We start from the raw sequence: 23,395 nt of genomic DNA on the forward strand, positions 1-23,395 counted from the left end.
TCTTTTTGTTGATTTTTGTTACTTATGATACATATGCTTCTAAAGATCACAAATTTTTGCCAGGTGATTAAGCTATGTCTTCACAGTCAAACTCAAAATTTGTTAATGAAAAATCCCTGATTATCTATTGTACATTAGGGATAAATAGACACATAGGAACAGTGTTGCTGAGATGCCTAAGGATTATATTTTATAATTGCTATCTTTGAATAATTCGTAATTTTGTTATGATGATAAAACAAAATAGTAATATAGGAAGAATTATTTACGAGTCTTTATATCCAAATATTAAGGTGACAAAACAAAATTATTTTGATATAGATTATTTCATTCCCATTATTGGGAAGGAAAAAGGGAAATTAAGGCTTTACTGACTGGTTACTCAACTCATCATTTTGTTTCTACATTATCTCTGAGGGCACAATGAAGAATACTGTGGGGTATTACAACATTGTTTGCTATGATTCTGTCTTTCAATGTGATTTGAGAATGCCTTTCATTTTTCCCATCCCCTTGCCTTCTTTATATTAGCCTGCAATGATAACCCTAACTATGGCACACCTTGGAACAGAGCTTGTTTAGGTTCTATTCTTTAAGTGTTACTGTCTAACTGGCCTACCTACTCGGGGCACCAAAATAATGATAAGAATTGGCAGTCAAGTTCATTACTTAAGTTCCCTTCTTTTTAATTTTACTGAAGAGTAACTATTTAATCAGCACTTTAGGAAAACTACCAAAGACTTAGTTGATGATATGTGTGCCCACCTTATGGAATAAAATACTTGCAGTTTATCACGTAATTAATAAACAAACATAAAACATATTGCTCCATAATCTCCAGCCTTTATAAGTCATCCTATCACACTTTTCAAATTATGATTGGAGGCCCCATTCTACAGCTATTGAGAAAAAGGAATTTTTCTTCTTCTCTGGAAGAGTCTCAGGTTTCATAAATCCACACTTAGGTAGTCACCTGCTTTCCAATTTGCTTCTGACTCTGGCTGTGCCAAAGCTCTGCTGCCAATGTGCAGCTGTCCCAACACAAACATTTCTGCTCCAATAGTGAACTGATATTTCCATTTCTGGAGGCAGAAGCATCATATTGGTGTAAGGTTCATATGAAAGTCCTGTCAGACCTTTACTTCTCATAATGTACTTGTTATCATGTTTATACGTTATGTAGCTACAGAGTAATAGTGCTATTTATTTCCACTTCCACCACCACAGCATTGCTGAAATCTTTGGCTAAGTGTGTTTAATAGACTGTCTTTATATTGGTTCTATATAGATATTTTGATTCTTTTATGCTCCTAATTCTCTGATATCTACTAATTCTCATCTTGTTTCAAGGGTACCATGCTGATCATTGTGATGCTAGTTACTTTCTTTTATTAATACTGACATCAATTACAAGAAATCTTCAGTCTCTCAAACAGCAGTTTCTCAAATTTCAGTTTTTAAAATACAGAGATGACATCAACTACACTGTAATTCATTTAGCCATTTCTTCTTTACCCAATGAATACCACCTGCAAAGTAAGGAGGTACAGCTCCTCTCTGAACGGTACTCTACTATGTTGTCCAATTCAGGAACTCAGGGATGAATCCTTTCCCCTGACAGGAGCCAGGGAAAAGAAGGAGAAAGGATAAGTTTCCAACTTCCTTAGCTTGTGATTTTAAGAAAAGTTTCATAAAAGAAAAATCTTCTTCAGAGAACTCTCATTTTGTGATGATTTCTCTAACAAAACCATCGCATTTCACCCTCATGTTGGATGGTCTGAGGTCTCACTCTCTGCCATCTTATGGTCATTATGCAGGGCCCACAATAATATCTGACAACAGCAGTTTTTCATATAGGGCTAGGCTGCTAATGACCTTTTATATTAATTACTGCCAAAGTAACTTTTGCAAAGTAATTTGCAAATTTCAGCTTTTAGTTGCCAGATTGTGACAAAAAGCCTCCATTTACCGATTATCTACTGAAAATATAGCATAGGAAAGGTTACAGCTTTTTTCTTCCTAATTGTGTTATAATAATTGAGTATCCAAGCAAGTGCTCTCTTATGATTTGAATTTGGCTTCTATTTATTCATTCATTAAATTGAAGTTTAGTGAGTGCCTTTTTTAACAAAGCCATTCTGGGTTTTGGTGACACTAAAAGCAGAAACAGGTCCTTCCCTTCAGAGAACTATTAGTCTTGTAGGGAAGAAGGACTTAAAAACCAACAGTTATTTTTTTTTTTACGGATAATATCCTAGAGTAGTGATTCTTACCCAGTGTGCTGGTTTGAAGCTGTTATGGACTCCAGAAGATTCCATGGAAATGTGACCCACTCAATTGTGGATGAGACCTTTGATTAAATTATTTCCGTGGAAGTGTGGCCCCACCCATTCAGGGTGGGTCTTGGTTAGATCACTGGGGTACTTAAGAGAGCTAATAGCCCACACAGATCCAGATGTTTGGAGATGCTTGGAGATGCAGACAGAAGGACTTTTGGAGATGCTAAGCTAAGTGATGAAGCCCAGAGTTGGTGCCAGAGAAGCTAAGAGAGGACTCCCAGATGCTTACAGAGAAATGCCTCAGGAGAACTATGAAGATAGCTGACAGAAGCTAAGAGAGACAGAAGCCCAGAAACATTTTGGAAAAAGTCATTTTGAAATGCAACCTGGGAGAAAAGGGCCAGCAGACCTTGACCACATGCCTTCCCAGCTGGCAGGTGTTCCAGACACCATTGGCCTTCCTGCAGTGAAGGTATCCTCTTGATGATGCCTTAGTATGGACACTTTTATGGCCTTAGAACTGTAAATTTGTAACCCAATAAAGTCCATTTATAAAAGCTAATCCATTTCTGGCATTTTGCATTCTGGCAGCTTTAGCAAACTGGAACACCCAGGAATGCATAAATGAAAAATATGGGAGTTTCTTTTATTATTATCTTTTTCAAAATGTATGTGATTGGCTGGGAAGAGTTTTGAAAGACTTTACTTTGAATCTGTTATGCACATCTAGTAGAGTCATATAAAGATGATGCTGGCATTTAGGGCAGAAAATGATTAACTCAGGCTGAATGGCAACATTTGGACTGGGTTTTAGGAGTAGATAGGAGTTCACAAAGTAGAGAAAATGGAAATGGCATTACAGGAAGATAAATAGTAGAATAAAGACATATAGATAAATTTATGAACACAAAAGACATAGTTAAAGTGGCATGGCATGACAATGGCTTATGGAAAAAAACAGATCTATACTGACACTCACAAAATAAAGTGTCCTTAGTAGTAAACATGTCAACAAGAATTTGAGCCAAAGTCAAAACTGTGTCTGTGTAGCAGTAAACTTTATTTTCTGGTAGAGAAGGAATCAATGCATATAGTGGTGGGCAAGGATGCCAGCACACACACTTGTTTCATTCTTTGAAAAAACTCGATTTCTGAGCAATGACCCTCCTAAATGCATGTGATAGATGAAACTCTCTGCCTTTTATTTATTAGCATTCTTTCTGGTTTTGAATAAATCAGAAATGAGGTAGAAATAGGCCTGTGAGGTCAACAAATCAATAATATGACAGCTATATTTATGTGCCACACCTTGAGCTAAGATTTCTAAAAACATTTTTTTTTTCCATTTAATTTTCACAACTGCGGGATTTATTACACCCATCTTAACTGGTAAGAAAAGCTAAGACTGACAAGTCGAGCAGCTTGACCAAGACAACTTGGTGACTCCAAAGTCTGGATTCTAATGGCTTTGCTATACAATCTTCTTGAATAGTTTAGAAATGGTTTAATCATAAATACTTCGCTTACAAGGAGGAGTATGATAGAAAACACTTATTAATACCACAGATCAAGGTACAGTTTATTGCACACATGACAGAGAAAGCAATTAAATCCTTATCTGTAAGCAAATGCCTGCAAGTGCCACCTTGAGAATATAAAGGAGAATTGATAACTTTCATGAATTTATTTGTAAGTATTTGAATGCATTTTTTTCAAATTGAACATTTTAATCAAAATATACTAGAAGAGAATCCTTGAATGGAAATTTAGGGGAGGGACTAGCATAGCTCTCAAGTGTTTATTGCTCCTTCCCCAGATCAGGAAATGGGGTTGATGTCTTACTTTCTCAACATTGGTATTTCACTCTCACATTTCTCTCTGCTAGGGGCAGAGTAAAAGATGAGTTTTGCTTTATTTTATTCCATTTTTGTATGCTTGCAGAACCCAGGTCCATTTCATACTTCATTTTTAATTGATATGGCCCTTGACAAAAGAAAGTAAGAAATGGAACTGTGTAAGGCAAATGATTCTCCTTCAACAAGAGTCCTTTGTGTCTTTATCCTTACTTCTTTGCTCTCCCACCAAAGTATGCACAGTATGATAGATTTTTCTCAGCTGTGCAGATGAGGTAGAAATATACTTCCTCTGGAAGGTGGAAGTCAAGTCTCAGAAAGTGGGACATATAGGGCTCTCCTCTTCCTTTCCTAAGAGGACAGGTTCTCCTCTCCCCTCTGCCTTTTACTGTAAGACACAGAATCAGTGTTAATGGTGGAGACACCTTCAAGGAGGGTGCTCTGACCAGCCTATTATATGTGCCAACATTTCTGATCTTTGAAAAATCTAAGGCACTTTGCTCTGGAGGCATATTTTTAACCTTGGTGGCCTAAACCACAAATTCCAACTCCTTAATTACATTCCGCCTAGAGTGTCCTTCCAAATGTTCCAGAACTCAGTGTTGGTTTTCATTTCCTATCCTAAGCTGCTCTGTAGTTGTACTATTGTTATTATTTAACATTCCCGAGAGCAGACAGATGTGTTGTTTGAAACAGGAATATATATTTCCTGTTGAATGAGTTTATAATCTAAAATCTGGTTGCCATATTCCATCTCCAAAGTGGAATAAAATAAAAGTATTAAAGGAAACATAATAAAAGGAAGCAGTGAAAGAAAATACAAGACAAGGCATCTGCCATGGTTGAAAGCAAAACCAGCTAATGTGGAGAATAGCCCACTTATGTGACTCTGAGTCTGGCTAATGTTCTCATCTATGTAGAAACAGTTACTTGCTTTGGTGATACAAATAGACGGGGCTATTATTTCTCTAATAAAATAACAAATTTGTTTAAAGAAGATCACAACAGGATGCAAAATTTTCTTACAGCAACAACATTCCATTTAAAATAACCCTATCGTACCTTATAGCTCTCCATTCTTCCCTTCCTCATTTCTTTCAAATAACTAACTATATAGTATTCACATTTTTAACTTTGTAACTTATTCATTGTTGGCAAAAATATTAAAGAATCAAAACATTTTTACAGCAGGGAAGCAGCCTAGCAATGATTTATTATTACAAGTCTCTAGCTCCTCTCTTTTATTTCAGTGGAAGGGCTCTCTCTCTTTCTAAGACATATTCTTTTAACTGTGCTTTGATACTGCACCCTCTGCCTCTGGCAATTCAGCCTACCAATTGGCCCTCTTTGATTTTAGCCTCCTCCTGTCTACTTGTTTTTTACCCTTGGTGTATTCACATGCTAAGACTTTTCACATATAATCATAGTGATACTTTGATGAATGCTCTTCTCTTATTTGCATTTCTCGAGTAGAACCTTCCTCCAATTCCACCAGAGTCATCTGTTTGCCTTGGGGAGGATTGGGATTGTTGAAGCTGGATTGAATTAAGCAAGAAGCAGTCACTATTCAGCTTTCGACATCCAGAATAAAGTATTTAAGTCCACAGCAAGGTAGAAGTTTTGAAAGCCAGGCTTGATCAGGAGAAAAAAAAATCTAAAACATTTTAGTTCTCATTCACATATTAATTATTTGGCTTCACTCAAGTTCACAGATATTTTCTAGTTATCAAGAGTAAAGAAGATTAAGGATATGTGGTGAAGAAAGTCTGACATGCATGGAAGTGAGAAAACCCTCTCACTCATAATGCCATGCCAGGGGTGGGTGAAGAATATGAAGATACCCACATATCCTATCCTGATTGTCCCTCATTAGGCCATTGTTCCAGAGTGACATATGTTATTAAGTGAAGAAAACCAGAGTGAGGCTGAAACACATGCACGAAGCATATTTGCAGATTCCTTCCATTTCCAAGACCAGCCCAGGCTCCCTCCCCTGAAAATCAGCATGGAGTGAGCCCAAGGCCCAGAGATAATTTTGCTCAACTGCCTGAGGGATATGTTTTTTTTAAACTTCAAATGCCATCTTGAGAAGGAAGAAGGGAATGAGAAGATCAGTCATGATGGAGAACTGGACTATTGGTTGATTCTTTATCCACAAGATTGTTGTGTATAAAAATAATCTGTTTAACCCCTGCAAGACTGAGGTGAATTTATCTAGCAATTTTTATTTAAGCTTTCGCCTCCACTGACCAGTGGGGTGAAATACTTGATGTTTGTCAGATATTTTTGAATGTCAAATATCTTTGACACAGTCTTCTTGAGTTCGGAGAGCTTGCCACATTTCAAGCACAACCTCTGCCAGAGAGAAGTCAGATTTTATTCTCCTAGGCTTTCTTGTTACTATTGAGCAGACTTTTATCATATGTGCTCAGATAAGACTTTGATTCAAAAGTGAGCACCCTGCTATAGACAGGACAGCGGTAACATCTGGCTTCTGAGAGGCAGCTGTGATAGAACTTCTGACACCAGGCTCCATTCTTGTTGACATGAGCTATGGGTCTCCAACAACATCAGGATAACTGTGCTATCAGTGCTGAGTGGTGGTGGCAGAGTGTTTTCACGAGAGAAACCCCATTTTGTATTTTGTTACTGCTCATGGGTGCATGGCTTCCAAGCTTGACAATGACTCTCCCAGAAACTCTGGAGCTACCTAGCATACTTTAATAAATTCTTCTTCTGTTTACAGTAGTTGTTGGTTACGAGGACTCATAACCAGTAAGAGCCAATATTTACTGAGTGCTTACCATGTGCTATACACTGGTTTAAACACTTTGCTGGTTTTATTTATAGCATGCAATTCTTCTTAACAATATATTGATCAAGTAGGTACTATTATTACCTACATTTTACAGATGAGGAAACTGAGGCATAGGGAGGTTCAGAAACTTGCCCAGTGTTAGTTAACCAATACATAGTAGAGTTTGGTGTCAAACCCAGGCAGTCTAGCTACATAGACCCTATTTTTACCACTAGGCTTTAGACACTTTATCTTTGCTTATCAACATAGCGCATGAGTAAATCATAAACCATATCCTTGAGAAAATCCTCCACTTATTTCATTTCTGCCTATAAACTCTGCTCTCTTTGCTAGCCTTTTTGTCCTTACTAAATCTGTTAAAATAATAGCTGACTCTGGCTTTCACCACTGAATTCTCTCTCCTCCACTCCTTCAACCACTGAAATATGGTTTCCTCTCCCGTGGCTTCCGGGCTCTGCTCTTATCAAGGTCCCCAAAGGTGCTATCAATGGTTTCATTTTATTTGTCTTTACTCTTAGTCTTATCTCTCTGTAACATTTGGTCCTTGATTCCTTACTTCTTTCCTGATTTTCTTTAACTGATTGGTTTCTGTGACATTTTTGGCTTGGTTCTGGTCCTAGAATTCTGACCCTTTGTGGACTTTATTTCCTCCGACATGACTTAAATGCCTCTTTGAATTCTCAGTCCTATTTTCCTTTTACACTGCTTGCTTTCTCTGGATGAAGTTACAGATATTCTAGATATAGAAACATCAATGAATCCCAAATCTATCTTTTAGCAGAAATATTCCTCCCAAAATCTGTAATTACATATCCAGTTATACGCTGGAAAACTCCCTCAGAATGTTCTCAAAGCACCACAAATTCAAACATTTTTCCCCAATTAAACTCCTCTTCCCTTTCTTCTTCAAACTTCTCCTCCCCACTCCATTCCTATTATCAGATCATGAAATTATCATCAACTCAATTAAAAAACACACGAGTCATCTGTTTCTTCTCTTTCTTCCTTAACTCCCATCTCCAATTAGTCATAAAGTCCTCGATACACTGCCTCCTTAATGTCTTACATCCATCCCATCTTTGCCATTTTTACCAGCCTGGTTTTATGCTCTTGTCTTGCTTACTGCTATAGCTTCCTAACTACACCTACAGATTTCCTCTCCATATTTCCCACACTCCCGCAGAGTAAGCTTTCTAAATCATAAAGGTAATTGTTTTAGCCCTCAATGAACATGTTTTCAGTTGCTTCTGTTACTTTCAGAATACAATCTGAACTTATTTATCAGTACCTCTTTGAACTGGTTTATACTTATCTAAATAGCTTAGTGTTGTATAACTCTGTCCACATACCAAGTTCCATCTAACTGATTTATTTATAATTTCTTTAATAGACATACTCCCATGCACCTGTTTGAGTTTGCTATTAAATTCATCTGACACAGTTGGTTTGTTCCCACTCAGACATCAAAATTCATCTCAGATTTTACATCTTTCCATGTCTTTCTGTATGCTCCTCTTTAGGATACCTGTATTTACTATGTCATATCATAGTCTCACTAGATTGTGAAATTCCATACCATTAGCTGTGTTTTAAATGTCAGTATATTCAGGACTTCCACAATGACTGGAATATTGTAGAAACTAAGTATCGTTTTTGAAGTGAATTGGTATGAAAATTATTACACCTATTTATTTGAAAGTTAAGGAAGCTAAGACTCAAAAAGTTTAAGTGATTTGTCCAGTATCATACTGCTAATTATTGGCAGAGGTATAACTCATAACCTAATTTATATTTTTAAGAATTAGCAAAGAACTCAAAATATAGAAGACACTCAATATATATTTTGGAATGGATTAATTAAAAAAGAAATTCAAATAATTCAAAAGAAGTGAGTTTCAAAATAGTGCAAAGGAGTTATCTCAGTTTGTCAGGACTGCTACGACAAATATCATACACTGTCTGGGGTAAACAAAAGAAATTCATTGGCTGACAGTTTTAGAGGCTAGAAGTCCAAAATCAAGGTGTTGGCAAGGACATTCTTTCTCCAAAGTCTGTAGCATTCTGGTGATAGCTTTTTGGCAACCCCTTGTCACATGGCAAGGTCTCCTTTTGTCTCCTTCTCTGGACATCTGTGTCCAATTTCCTTTGCTTATAAGGACTTCAGCCATATTGGATAAGGCTCAAGCTCATTCAGTTTGGGCACCTTAACTAATAACATCTTCTAAGGTCCTATTTATAAATGGGTTCGCAGCCACAGGACCAGGGTTAGAACTTGAACATGCCTTTTGTGGGGGACATGATTCAATCCCCGATAGGAGAAGAGCTAAAATATATTATTTTTTTTGGTAGTAAAAATGTTTTTCATTAACTGACATTATTTGAAGCAAATCTTTCCAATGTGATTTCCAAATTTTATAGGGATTCAAATTATATCTGTATCTTTCACTCTATACATGTGCCATACAGGTAGTGACTTTAATAATATCAAATTTAAATTTAAAGGTGCTAATAAGCTTTATGTGTTAAAGCAAGTAAACACCTGCCAGATGTATAGTAACATTTTGAATGCCTGAAGTAATTTCCCATAAGAAAGTCCTTTTAAATTAGTTACAATAAGAAATGCAACATGTGGTAGAAAGAATTCTAAGATGGCCTCCATCATCTCCATCGTCTGGTGTTACACCTTTTATAATCTCCTCCTCTTGAGAATTGGAGAGACCTGTGATTTGCTTCCAGCCAATAGAATATGCAAAGGTGATGGGATGCGGCTCCCGTGTTTGCACTACCTGTGTATGACTTCCTCAGCAGACTAGAGCGAGAGAATCTCCCTTGCTGGCTTTGAAGTACTCTGCCTTGTGGTGAGAGGGCCTGTGAGAGAGCCCCTTGGCAAGAACACCAGTGGCGTCTAACAGCAGAGAGCGTCCTCTACTGACAGCCAGGGAGACAATGGGAAAGTCAGTCCTACAACCAGGAAGAACTGAATTCTCCCAGTAATCATGTGAGCTTGAAGTAGGACCCTGGACTTCAGGAAGGAACATGGCCCAGCTGAAACCTTGAGCACACCTTTCCCAGACCCTGAGCTGAGGACCACACTAAGCTCTGCCTGGTCTCCTGACCCAGGGAAACTGTGAGATGATAAATGTGTGCTGTTTTGTTTTAGGCTGCGGAGTTTGTTATTATTTGCTAAGCAGTAACATAAAAATAATATACTACAGGTTCCTCCTCAACATATTTAGTATAACAAAACTTTGTCAAATAACCTTCAAAATTGCAAAAACAAAATAAATATGCCAGTTGATGAGCAGCAAAGTCTCAGAGTATTACAAATAAAGTAAATCTAATGATATTTTTAATTAAGTAATACAGTTTCTAAAAAAATAAAAGGCAGACAATCAAACTGTTAGGAGAGAAATACATGATAAGTCAATTCAGAATGAATGGCATTGCCATCATACATTTTAATGAAAAGGGAGATAAAGGAAAATCCAAATGTATGCTTCTTTTGGGTTGAAATCAATGTTCACCCGCCACTTTCTGTTTCAAAGTATTTTCTGGCTACTATTGTTTTGCAAACCATGGCTGCTCAACTTCTATTATTTAGGAAAACAAAAATATGTCAAAATAAATTTAATTGAATGCATGAAAGTTAAACAAAGTAAGCAATAAAGTTCAGTGAATATAATATGAATTTCAAATAGTTCTAAGGTTATCACTTGAACTAATCTCGATAATCTATTCTGAAATAATTGTGTCTCATAAGTTGGTGTTTTCCCAAACTCTTTCTATTTCTTCGCAGGGTATAAAACATGTGATTTGGCTACTATCAAAAATAACTTCTCTTTTTACTTTAAGTATTTTTCACCCTAAGTTTAATGACTATAGCAGATAAAGCTTAAAGAAAACAAATGCTTAAACTATCAAACAGTAGCTTTAATTGTTGACCTCCAAAAATAATATAGGGAAAAAAATGTGAATGACCTATACGTGTCTGAGACTGTTTATACTTGATTTAAAAATTCAGTGAAGAAAGGAAACTGAATTTGGAAATTTGGTTTAGTAGAAAGTCTGCCAAGGTTAATCACAACCTAGAGAGGAGATTCAAACATTCTTAGTGAACTTTGGACTTTGAGTATTCTATTTCTTAATAAAAGCATGGAGACTTTTAATTGCTTAAAATTTGTCTTTTTAAAACACATGAAGTAATGACTTCTATGATCACCTAACCACCTCTAACTTGTAATTTGAAAAATTAAAAATAAATCTGAAAAATAATTAAATGGTATCTTAAAAATTTGCCTTCCAACTGTGTGAAAAATGCAATAGCTTCTTGTTACCACAACAATTCCTATTAATTTAAATCCCAGCCAAGACTTTCTTATTTCCAAATTCTAAAGTATTCTGAGTTTCAATGACATTATCGTTTTGTATTTGTGGTAGGATGACTAGCCTTAGGTAGCTCATACAAACTGTTATTCATTTCTTGCTTCATAATGTGTGGGGACAATATGTACCAACAATTTTTTTTTCTCTGTTTTCCTTCCTGCAGCTGATCTGATATTAAAGTGCTGGCTTTAGTAAGTTTCCACTTCAGTCTAAAATAGATAATTCAAGAAATCCAGAGAGCAGAGGCTGCCAAGGCCCACTCGTGCATCCTCTAACCAGACTGCTTTTTTACTTCTTGCGTTGTGAGAAAACCCAGGCCTAATGAACCTGCCCTACCCCTTCCTTTGTGTAAATTGTTCTGTCTGGGATCCAGTAACTTCACTGAGGAAGTTCTCCATGTTTAAGGCTATCTTCCAATTTTGCTTTGAATTTTATTGTTTGTTTTTTGTTTAAATTTTATTGCTTTCACATCTGGTTGGAGCAGCTTTCATGTGGTATTAAAAGTATGTATCCAAAAATGTGTCCCAGATGAACATCCTGTTTTCTTTTTGATTTAAATTTCTGTTTAGTAAACCTTTGTGGCTTGGATATAGGGAGGAGTATTTTCGGCAGAATGCCCTACCCACTTCCTCAAAAATAATAACTCCCCTATCCGTTCCTCCCTCCCTTACCTCTCCTCTGCAAAAATAATATTGTCCATCAGACACATTCTTCAGGATATTCAAGAACATTACCTAGGCTCTCACAATGACAAAATCTGTGTGTAAGGCATTATCAGAATGAATTACCAGAAGTTATTTCCACAAAAGGCTGTTTTACATGCTACGCCATTAGCAAATATGAAAATATCCCCATCAGGCCCTGGTAGAAAAATAACCATTTTTGAGTAATGAGATACTTGCTTTACAGAAACACAAGTAACTACTTTTGCAAAAATAATTCAACAACTTTATTTTTCTGGTCAAAACCAGAAAAGAAATACTATGAAGTATTTTTTTAAGTCTTTACTCCAAATTGGTTATAGAAATCCTATCAGAGATGAATAGATTTACTTGACATATTGCAGAAAATTATTTCTAAAATAACTATTGTTTAAGCCAACTTTTTTTTTTTTTTTTTGAAGCAAAGAAATTTGGTTGTTCTTGGCATTTCTTACTTACTTGGGGGTATGTTTCCCCCAAGTCCACACATGTAATTTCCATTGCCTTTAAGAGGGGTTATGAACACACATCTAAAGAAGAGTTGACCACTTGGTTTTTGATGTTCTGAAGCCAACTAACCTCTTGCTTCCTTTCTGATCCCAGCCCTTTTCAATGGGAACAGTGCTTATGCAAGATTTCCTAGGGAGATTTTGTGGTTTAAGGTTTTAGTAATCTAGGCTAAAATTCAAATAGGAACCACAGCTGCTTGGATATGTCTCTGAGACTTCTTTATTTGAACTGCAGTGAACTTACCAGAATTATAAAATATTCTGAGAAATATCTGATGTGCAAGAATGGCATGTAGGAGTTATATTTACCATATAAGAACATCCATATTCCTGCAGATTTTACCAAATACATGAAATGTGTATGTCCTTTAAATATTTGCAAATATGTTTAAAAGAAAATTTGACTTCTTTAAAAAGTAATGCCTATTGCTGTTTTGAGTCAATAAAAGAAATCTATTGATAACTCTTTAACAATTAAGCTCTTCAAAAATTAAGCCTTTGAGATCACTGACGTGGAATCTGTTTATTTTCTGGAAAAAATATATTTTTGCTATATAACTTTTTTGGTGACACTTCCCAAATTAATTTTCTAATACTTCTAAACTAAAATCAGGTTTAAAATGTAAGATTCATTGAAGGGTCTATTCATGAACTTCCTGAAGAGCGAAATACATTAAATAACTGTTTTTATCTATATTTAAATGAAAACCAAATACATAAAGTCAAAAATGTTAGGGTCTATCCCAGGGTTGTAATGTTATTTAAATGTTGGTTTTACCAACAAATAACCACATATTAAGAAATTTTCAAGAAGAGAATATAATAGGATAGAACATCTATTAATCACCTAGCACTAAATTTAGATAAAGGATCTAATTTAAAGAAAGGACATTTTCAGAGCTGGAAAACCTCAGATAACCTCGAGACTCCTTTTCTGGGCAGAGAACCCCATAGGTGCTGGACCCACCAACTGCTGGGTGTTTCTCTGGGCAAATGCAGCCTGGGGCAAGGGTCCCAGGCTTGATGACTTCTGCTCTCGCTGGACATCAGACTCACGTTCCCCAGTACACCATCATACTTGGTGATTCAATATAGGTCAAGAGTTTTCAAGGTTCTCTACCAAATTCTATAAACTTAGAGTTTTGTTTTGAATTTTCATAGGGAGAATGGCTTCCTGTTGGAGTTATATGGGCTCTGGACACCTACATTCAACTTCTCCCAGAATTGCTCCACCCTGTACCTGTTTTATATCAATTTGATGGTTAAGATTTTGTTTAAGCCCAATTTCTGAGTTTAAGAAACGACAAACTTAATATGGTGACATATATAGGGTATTTAAAAGAGTCACAGTTGTATTAAACATTTGCCATGAGCTCTACTTCTTTGAATGGGAATGTTTAACACATTGCCTAGGGCTACCTTATGGCCAAGGAAAATTCTATAGTGCTGAAATAAGAAAAGCTGCACTCAAACATTTCAGAATTGGGCATTGACACTAAACTGATGACAAGGTGTGTGCATAAGGAAAATTTGGCTGATAGGTATAAGTGATAAACGGCCTCTTGAAAAAAATCAACCAAAAACATTAGATGATTTAGCAACTTGTCAACTACAGATAAAAGCAAAACATTTCTTTGGCGACTTTGGCCTTTTACAGTCCCCCTGAGTGGAATTTCCTCTCTTGCTAGTGGGCTTACTAATGCTTACTCATCATTCAAGGCACAGGTAGAATATCATCCTATTTTGTAATATATTCCTTAATCTCCTCTCTCCTCCCTCAATCTCTACAACACAATCTTGACTGCTTCTTTGGATGGTACCATAAAAATTCTTATTATGTCACATTATATTAGAATTAGCTACTAGTCTCCCGTCTCTCTTTTTCTCCCTCTTTTTCTCCCTCTTTAGACCTTGGATAGCTTCAGAGACGGACAGCAAGTTGTTCATCTCTCCTAGTTATTACTCAGTGAATGAATAGAACGGCATTTTAAACTTTATAACCTGGATAGACAAAGATAATAATGCCTTAAAAATATTTTAGAAGAGAACTGAAAATCAATAGAATCATAAAATAGATAAGTATCTGGTGCTAATAAAAGGCGGCAATTAATTACAAATATGTATACAAACTTTATAGTTGACACAAACGCAGTTGGCAAAAACCTTGTTAAGTGTCTGTGGCAAGAAATCTCAGTTCTTCTATGAAAAAGCAAAACTCACATTCTGTTCCAGCAGAGGAATGGAATCAAATATGAAAATTAAGAAAATGAAAGTAAAGCCAGGTAGTACTAACTTAGTATACTACTGGGGGGTCATGAGACACATTATTGAAACGTGGGCACAATATCCTCTGGGTTGGAAATTTCCATCCTAAACATTACATGTTCTTGTAAAAGATAGATTATTATAACATACTTGGCTAATATTGCCCACATTCCTATAGCAGAATCTCATATAGTTGTTTACAATAAAAAGTACTTTTGTATGTATTTGATAACATGAAGTCTTAAGGATGTGTGAGGTTGACATTATTATTCATGTTTCATCCAAGGAGATCAAGGCATTTACTCCAATTAAGAGAGCAGGAACTAGACCCAGATGTAGAATAAATTATAATGAGTGTAAACCACATTCAAATGAATTACATGTAACTTCTAGGTAATAATCAGTCTCAGAAAACTATCTAACTAATAAAGAAGCATTCTTTATGGTAATTATAGTTTAATCTGATATTTTTGGCAGTTAAAAAAATAAGATTACTGAGATATCACTTAAGCTAAAAACCTTTTGAGAGGGCTGAACTACAGCCTCTGTATCCTCTGCCAGGAAGGGATCACATAAGGTAAGGTTTTGCATGTTTAACTTCTTTTCTCCCTTGAGCAGAACAACAAAGGAGGAACAAAATGTGAGTTTTGCTTTTTCATAGAAGAACTGAGATTTCTGGGTATCTTTATTAACTTAAAAGGGGGGCAAATTTCCTGTGAGGTAATTTGTCAACCTCCGAGTTGCTTTCTCAGTGGGAAATTGAGTATTTCTCTGTAACACAGAAGTTGTATTTTTGATTCGTTGCACTCAGGTAAGAATTTAAAATCCTAAAAATGAAATCCCTTTATCTTGTTGCATCAGTCAAAATGTTTGTTAGTCAGTAATTCTTTGGGGCATGCTACTTTCAACTTACTATACTTACTATATTTAAACAACAGTGTTTGTAATACTTTTCTTGAAAATAAGCGCAAGTAAAAAAAATGCAAGCAAGTATTGTCTGCATTAAAATTATTTGGAGTGCTCAATATAACTGAATGTTCTTAAACACACTCCCAACTCCCCAGTCTTCTTAAATCACAGTAAATGAGGATTTGGCCCAGGAATCCACATGTGATGAACTCCTCAGATTACTCTTATACACGGCCAATGTATTCCATATTTCCAGGGGATACCATTCAAATCAGTTCTGTGAATGACAATTCGTATAGTTGGGCAATGACACAACCTGCAGAACAGAACATAGCAGTTCTATTAAGAACACTAATTTTTGAGAACACCAAACATAGGCCTCAGAAGTCCGATTTTAAAAGTTTACTCATCATACCGAGTAAAAGTGTTCCTCATAAAAATGTCGTTTTGTTATTGAAGTACTTTTCTTCCAAAACAGTAATAAAAAGCTTGCTTTCTATTTAAAATTAAATGTGATTAGGAATTGTGCAAACTGATTGGTGATCCAAAACACTGAAACCTTCTGAGTGACTCAGTGTGCAAAAGGAGAGTCTAGTCACTCTCCTTGGAAGCTTTAAAAATAAAATCATTCAAGTGCATGTGTGTGTGTGTGTGTGTGTGTGTGTGTGCGCGTGCGCTTGTGTATTTATTTATTTCCATCTTATACTAGGAAGTATTTCAAACTATTGCAAAGGTAGAAATAGAAAGAGTCAAATAAAACAATGCCCTTTAAATATAAAGGAATTAACTGCATGAATTAACAACTGGATGGATGGATGGAAGGAGAGATGGATGGAATATTCTTTGGGCACAACCACAAGAATAGAAAGGCAAAGAATAAACAGAATTACAAAATCCTTTAAATTTGAATGTGTAGGATAAAAGATTCCATTCACAAGTCATATTTACAAAATCAGGAGAATTATGGAATTGTAGCCTTATGTTCTTCATTGTGAATAATATTTACTGAGAAATAAATATAACCCTTTCTATTAAAGAATGTGAAATCAATTATTTCATGGTCTTGGCATACATTCTGAAGGTGAGAATAGTCTCTGCTCCCTGTGAAATGTGCTTCTTAGAGTAACAGGCATTGATGACACCACTCTCCATATTGAGACTCTAGAGACAAATGAAGAACAGTACTTTAGAGAAATCAACAATGCTTGAGAGATAAGTTTTTAAACAGGACACAGTGAGCTGGCTCCTGAGGGATATGAACGGAGAGAGAACTATAAGGTAATTGAAGCTTAGCATTAAGGGAATGTGGTTCTGCAGAGCTTGCTGGTAGTGGTAGAGAACAGTCAGCAAGTGGTCAGGGTGATGGAATATGTGATAATAATCCAAAGAATGTGTAACTTGATTTATAGAATAGAGGCATAAATCCTGAATTACAAGAGAAAGGAGGCCTGGTGGAAGGTGGGTTAACAAACATGCCTCTGTTATGTACCCACTTATAGAAGAACTGATTGTTTTGAGAATTACTTAGAAAGTTATTCTATATTTTGCCTACTCTGACAAACGTTTGGGTCCCTAGAAGGAAGAGGAGACCTAAATTTCTAAGTAGTTCTGAAAGGTTTAACCCTGGAAATCCTCTGGAGTGAGGAGGGCTATAAGAATCAAGTTCAAGAACCCACCATTCACTCAAGATAATGAATAACTCCAATGCATGGAAATCTCTGAAAAACAATCATGGCAAAGCTCAAGAAAATGGTAATAAAGAATGGGATTAATTTACTAAATTGGCAAAACCTGTTGAGAACAAGATAAAGAAATGTCAGAGACATTGTGTCCAATGTCTAATTGATTACAAATTCTCAATTTTCCTTCAATTGTTAGGTAAAAATAAGCAATAATTTTCAGGAATTTTTTACCAGAAGTTCTCAACCAATATTGTACTTCTTTAATAAAGTGACTGAGCATGGATTGGAAGACATATAGTGTAATGTTAAACACTGGGTATGTGGAGCATGAATATTTATTTCATGGGAAATATAGCCTATATGAATTCAACAGATTGGCCCTAAACATATCCAACTTTATAGTTATAACAATGATTCAGAAAAGGATGACTCATTCACAGAGTCTGTATCAAAAGACAAACTCAAAAGGATCGAGAAAAGATGGCAGAGTAAGTAGCTCCAGGACTCAGTCTTTCCACCAAAACAACCATTTAACAGGCAGGAACTATCCAAAATGGCTATTTTGAAACTCAGGAGGCCAGAAGAACACAGTACAGCATCCAGGGAACAGCTGGAAGAGGCTGATATATTATGGTGAAGAAGAGTAAATTGCTCTCTCTGCACCATGGCTATCAGTGCCCATCCCCACCTTGCAGCACAATGTCACAGGGCCAGCCCCTGGCTAGATTGCAAATGAAAGAAAGGGACATAAAAATTCTCTTCTCTAAGACCAAGGGTGGGCATAGCTGATTATGGCTTTTGATTAGTGAATTTGGAGCACTGGGGGCCGATTCTGAGCATAGCCATTGCTTCAGCTCACCCAGACAAAGGCAGCAGCAGGCATTGCTTCAGTGTCCAGACACAGGCTGCAGCTGCCATTGTTTCAGTCCACCCTGGACAGGGCCAGTGGTGGTAGAGACTTAAAGATGCTGTGATTCCTCAGGAGTTCAGGGGGCAGTTAGCTGAAGGGCTGCATTTGCTGGTCAGGCCAGGAAAGCTCAGCTTTTTGGAGCCATCAGAGAAGTTCAGAGTTCTTGGTGCTCTTCCTTATCCTCTCCCCAAGGCACTTTGGAGTTGGTCTGCATCTCTGTTGTGGTAGGTTCTTTGAAAATATCAATAACATTGGCAAACCATTAGCTATATTGACAAAGAAAAAAAGAGGATACAAATAACAAGAATCAGAAATGAAAAGGGGGACATTACTACTGACCCCACTGAAATAAAAAGGACTATAAGAGGATGATATGAACAGCTGTTCACATATAAATGACATAACCTGGATGAAATGGACAAATTCTTAGAAACACACAAAATACCTACATTGACTCAAGAAGAAATATAAGATCTCAACAAGCCAGTTACTAGTAATCAAACCTCTCCCCCAAAAGAAAAGCTCAGGACCAAATGACTTCACAAGTGAATTCTACAAAACATTCCAAGAAGACTTAATTCCAATTCTATTCTAACTCTTCCAAAAAAATTGAAGTGGACAGAATATGCCCTAATTTATTCTATGAAGCAGGCATCACCCTCATGCCAAAGCCAGATAAAATACTACAAGAAAACTACAGACCAATATCTCTTACGAATATAGATGCAAAAATCCTCAACAAAATACTAGCAAACTGAATCCAACTAGCAAACTGATCAAGCTGGATTTATCCCTGGTATGTAAGGTTGGTTCAACATAAGAAAATCAATTCACGTAATATACCACATCAACAGCATAAGGAAAAACACACATGACGATCTCAATGGAAGCAGGAAAGGGATTTGACAGAATCCAGCACCCTTTCGTGATAAAAATACTTAGAACACTAAGAACAGAAGTGAATTTCCTCAACATGATAAACAGACTATATGGAAAGCCAATAACTAACAGCTTATTTAATGTGAAAGACTGAAAACTTTCCCTCTATGATCAGGGACAAGATAAGGATGCCCACTGTCACCACTATTACTCAGCCTTCTACTTGAAGTTCTTGCCAGAACTTATTGCAATTAGGCAAGAAAAACAAATGGAAGACATCCAACTTGGAAAGGAAGAATCAAAACTTTCCTTATTTGCAGATAATATGATCCTATGTATAGAAAATCCTGAAAAAATCCACAACAGGGCTCCTAGTACTAATAAATGAATTCAGCAAAGTGGTGGGTTACAACAACAAAATCCCCACATCAGTAGTTTTGTATACAAAGTAATAAACAATTAGAAGAAGGCATTGAGAAAAAAATATTTAACTAAAAGAACCAAGTAGCTAGGAGTAAACCTAACCAAGGATGTAAATGACTTGTACATGGGGAACCACCAGACATTGTAAAGGAAATCAAAGAAGACCTAGATAAATTGAAGAACATTCTGTGTTCATGTACTGGCAGACTAAATATTGTTAAGATGCCAATACTACCCAAAGCAATTTATAGATTCAATGAAATCCCAATAAAAATCCCAACAGCCTTCTTTGCAGAAATGGAAGGGACAATCATCAAATTTATAAGAAAGGGTAATGGACCCCAAATAGCTAAAGTCATCTTGAAAAAAGAAGAATGAAATTAGAGGACTCACACTTCCCAATCTTAAAACTTATTACAAAGCCACAGCAATCAACTGGACATAGTATTGGCACTGCTACAGACATATAAACCAATGAAATTGAATTGAGAGCTCAGCCATCAATCCTCATATTTATGGCCAACTCATTTTTGTCAAGGTGGCAAAGATCACTTCACAGGGAAACAACAGTCTCGTCAACAAATTGTGCTGGGAAAGGTGGATTTCCATTTGCAAAAAAAGAGAAGGTGGACCTTAAACAAACAAACAAACAAAAAACCCAGGAATGTAGACCCTGTACAAAAATCAACTAAAAATGGATCAAAGACCTAAATATAAGAGCCAGAATTATCAAACTCCTCAATGAAAATGTAGGAAGCATCCTTAGGACTTTGTCTTAGATAATGGTTTCTTGGACCTTATACCCAAAACACAGGTAACAAAAGAAAAAAAAATAGATAAATGGGACTTCATCAAAATTAAAAACTTTTGCACCATAAAGGACTTTATCATTAAAGTAAAACAACAACTTACACAAGAGAATAAGTATTTGGAAACAACATATCTATAAAAGATTAACATCTAGAATATGTAAAGAAATCCTTCAACTTAAAAAAAAAACACAATCGAAAAATGGGCAAATGCTTTCAATAGACATCTTTCCAAAGATATACAAATGGCCAAGAAACAAATGAAACGATGCTCAACATTAGCCATCAGGGAAATGCAAATCAAAACCACGAGATACAATTTCATACCCGTTAGAATGGCTGCTATTTAAAACATGGAAAATAATAAGTGTTGGTTGGATGCAGAGAAATAGGAATACTCATTCATTGCTGGTGGAAATGTGAAATGGTGCATCAGAAGTTTGTTGGTTCCTCAGAAAGCTAAGCATAGAATTGCCATATGACCCAGCAATCCCACTTTTAGGTACATTCCCAAAATAATTGAAAGCAGGAACTCAAACAGATGTCTGCCCACAAGTGTTCATAGTGGCATCATTCACATTTGACAAAACATGGAAGCAACCCAAGTTGATCCATTTTCAGTTGATTTTTGTATAAGGTCTACCTTCTTCGTTTTTTTGTGTGTGTGTGTTTGTTTGTATGCTTAAGGTCCACCATCTCATTTTTTTTGCAAGTGGAGATCCACTGTTCCCAGCACCATGATGAATGGATAAATAAAATGTGGTATATACATATAATGGAATATTATTCAGCCATAAAAAAAGAATGGGGTCCTGATGCATTTCAACAACGTGGATAAACCTTGAAGACATCATGTTGAGTGAAATAAGCCAGACGCAAAAGGACAGATATTTTATGATCTCACTGATTTGAAACTATTAGAATAAGCAAACCCATAGGGTCATAATCTAGAATCCCAGGGGATGGGATGGGGATAGGGAATGGGAAGTTGAGGCTTAAGATGTACAGGGTTCCTATTTGGAATGATGGAAATATTTTAGCAATGGATGGTGGTGATGGTAGCACAATATTGTGAATGCAATTAACAGCACTGAAATATATATCTGGGTATGATTAAAAGGAGAAATGTTAGACTGTATACATGGTAGCAATAATTTAAAAAAAATACATGGAACTATAGTACACAAAAGTAAACCCTAAGTTAAACCATGGACTTTAGTTAAAAGTGCAATTACACAAATATGCTATCATCAGTTTTAACAAACGTTCCACACCAATGAAAGGTGTTGGAGGGTGGTGTACAAGAATACTGTATTTTATGCACTATTGTTCTGTAAACTCACAACTTCTCTAATAAAGAAAAAAAATTGAAAAAAAAAAACCCTAAATTCTCTGAGAAGCAAAACTGTTAAGTCATATAGTTAAATTTCGGGAAAATTTTACAAGACTAGGCAAGTAGATAAAGCAATATGATGGCTAGATACCTAAAGTGAAAGTGTTATATTTGATTGTTTTATACACACACTTCAATTATGTAATTGTACTTCAACGTTACTAAGTGGAAAAAAGGTACTGTTACTTTGTTAAATCTAACATGCAAAAAAGTGACATTGCTGAGTACTCTTATCACAGTTTTGAGTCCAAATGAGAAAATAAATTTTCAGCCAGGACTCTGAAACTCCAAGTTCTTGTAAAGAATGCTTGATTTAGAGGGTGGAGTTGCCCAAAATTATAATTTGGAAAGTTCAAGAAAAAGTTATTAATAATTGCAGCTGCTTCTTCCTCAATCTTTTTTTCTCAGTCATTTAATTTATTGAAAGGAGATGCTGCTGTGGTTCTTGATTTAGCAGCAAATATTCTTTGTTTACATAAAAGTATGGTTTTATTTGTTGTTTTGCTCTCTATTGCTCTGTATTGGAAACATAAATAAGTTTTCTACATTATTTTCAGTCAGGATTGTGGCATAGTTTCTTTGTGTTTGTAGCAACGTGGGCATTGTCCTAGGATTTGTTTCCTCAACAAGAAGAAAAGAGAACTTTTGATTCTTTTCATCATTAGAATAATTTGTAAGGGTGTGTATGCATAGGAGCCATTGTGTCTAAAGAAGTACGTAAATGAGATCCAAATATATAAGGTGTCAGGTACTTCTTTCTCAGATTCACAAAACAATACCCCACCATTGAACTCCATTCTCTCGGGGGTTCGATGAAGGTTAAACAATCTGATGCATGCGTGGGTAGTAATCCCATGAACTGGCACTTGTAAACAGCCAGTGCCAAACCCATAAGTTTCCCAATTAGACAGACCAAACTCTGAAGAAACTACTGGCTTGAACTTTCTAGCAAAATGGCTGAAATGACCATAAGTGCCTGAATGAGTCTCCTGGCCATCATACACACCATAGTAGTAGGAAAGATGGAGACAGTATTACCAGCCATGTATGATGAAGAGGTTCATGGGAAACTGTTTGAGGGGACCCAAAGCAATGTCCCAGCAGTGCTTCTCCACCAGGATCCAGTCTGTCTCTTGCATGCTGGTATCAGGCTTGTTTAAGTAACTGACTGGGTACAAGGAGTCTCCCTGGCCACTGCCTTGGTCCCATCGGCCCCTGCTGCCTCCTCCAGGGCTGCTGAGTTCAATGGTCCATTTGAAGCACCAGCCTCGGTTGGCCACCAGGTCCCCTTGGGCTGTCATGGCAATGGTCACCTCCAAAAGCCATAAAGCTTCTCACTTCAAAATGACTGCCAAACTGCAGTGTCCCCCACTTCTTCCCCTCTCAACCTTTTTAAAGCTTTTAATATTTCCTTTTTCTTGAAACATTCTCCTTTCTTGTTTTTTTTTTTTTAATGTGGCAGCATTTGCTTGTTTCTTCTTTTACCTTTTCAACCATTACATCCCTTTGTTTTGCTAACACCCTGTTTTTATCCCACTCCCCCGAAATGAAGGTTTCCTTAAAGTTCTACTACTTTCAGTGC

The 23,395-nt window shown here is 36.3% G+C and overlaps 1 pseudogene; it reads right to left on the bottom strand.

Annotated features, from left to right (window-relative positions):
* Positions 1–947: 947 nt before the first annotated feature.
* On the bottom strand, positions 948–23,114 carry LOC119530445 (annotated as a pseudogene).
* Between the last annotated feature and the right edge of the window lie 281 nt (positions 23,115–23,395).

This window comes from Choloepus didactylus, chromosome 3 (genome assembly GCF_015220235.1).
Source record: "Choloepus didactylus isolate mChoDid1 chromosome 3, mChoDid1.pri, whole genome shotgun sequence".
Lineage (NCBI taxonomy): Eukaryota > Metazoa > Chordata > Mammalia > Pilosa > Megalonychidae > Choloepus > Choloepus didactylus.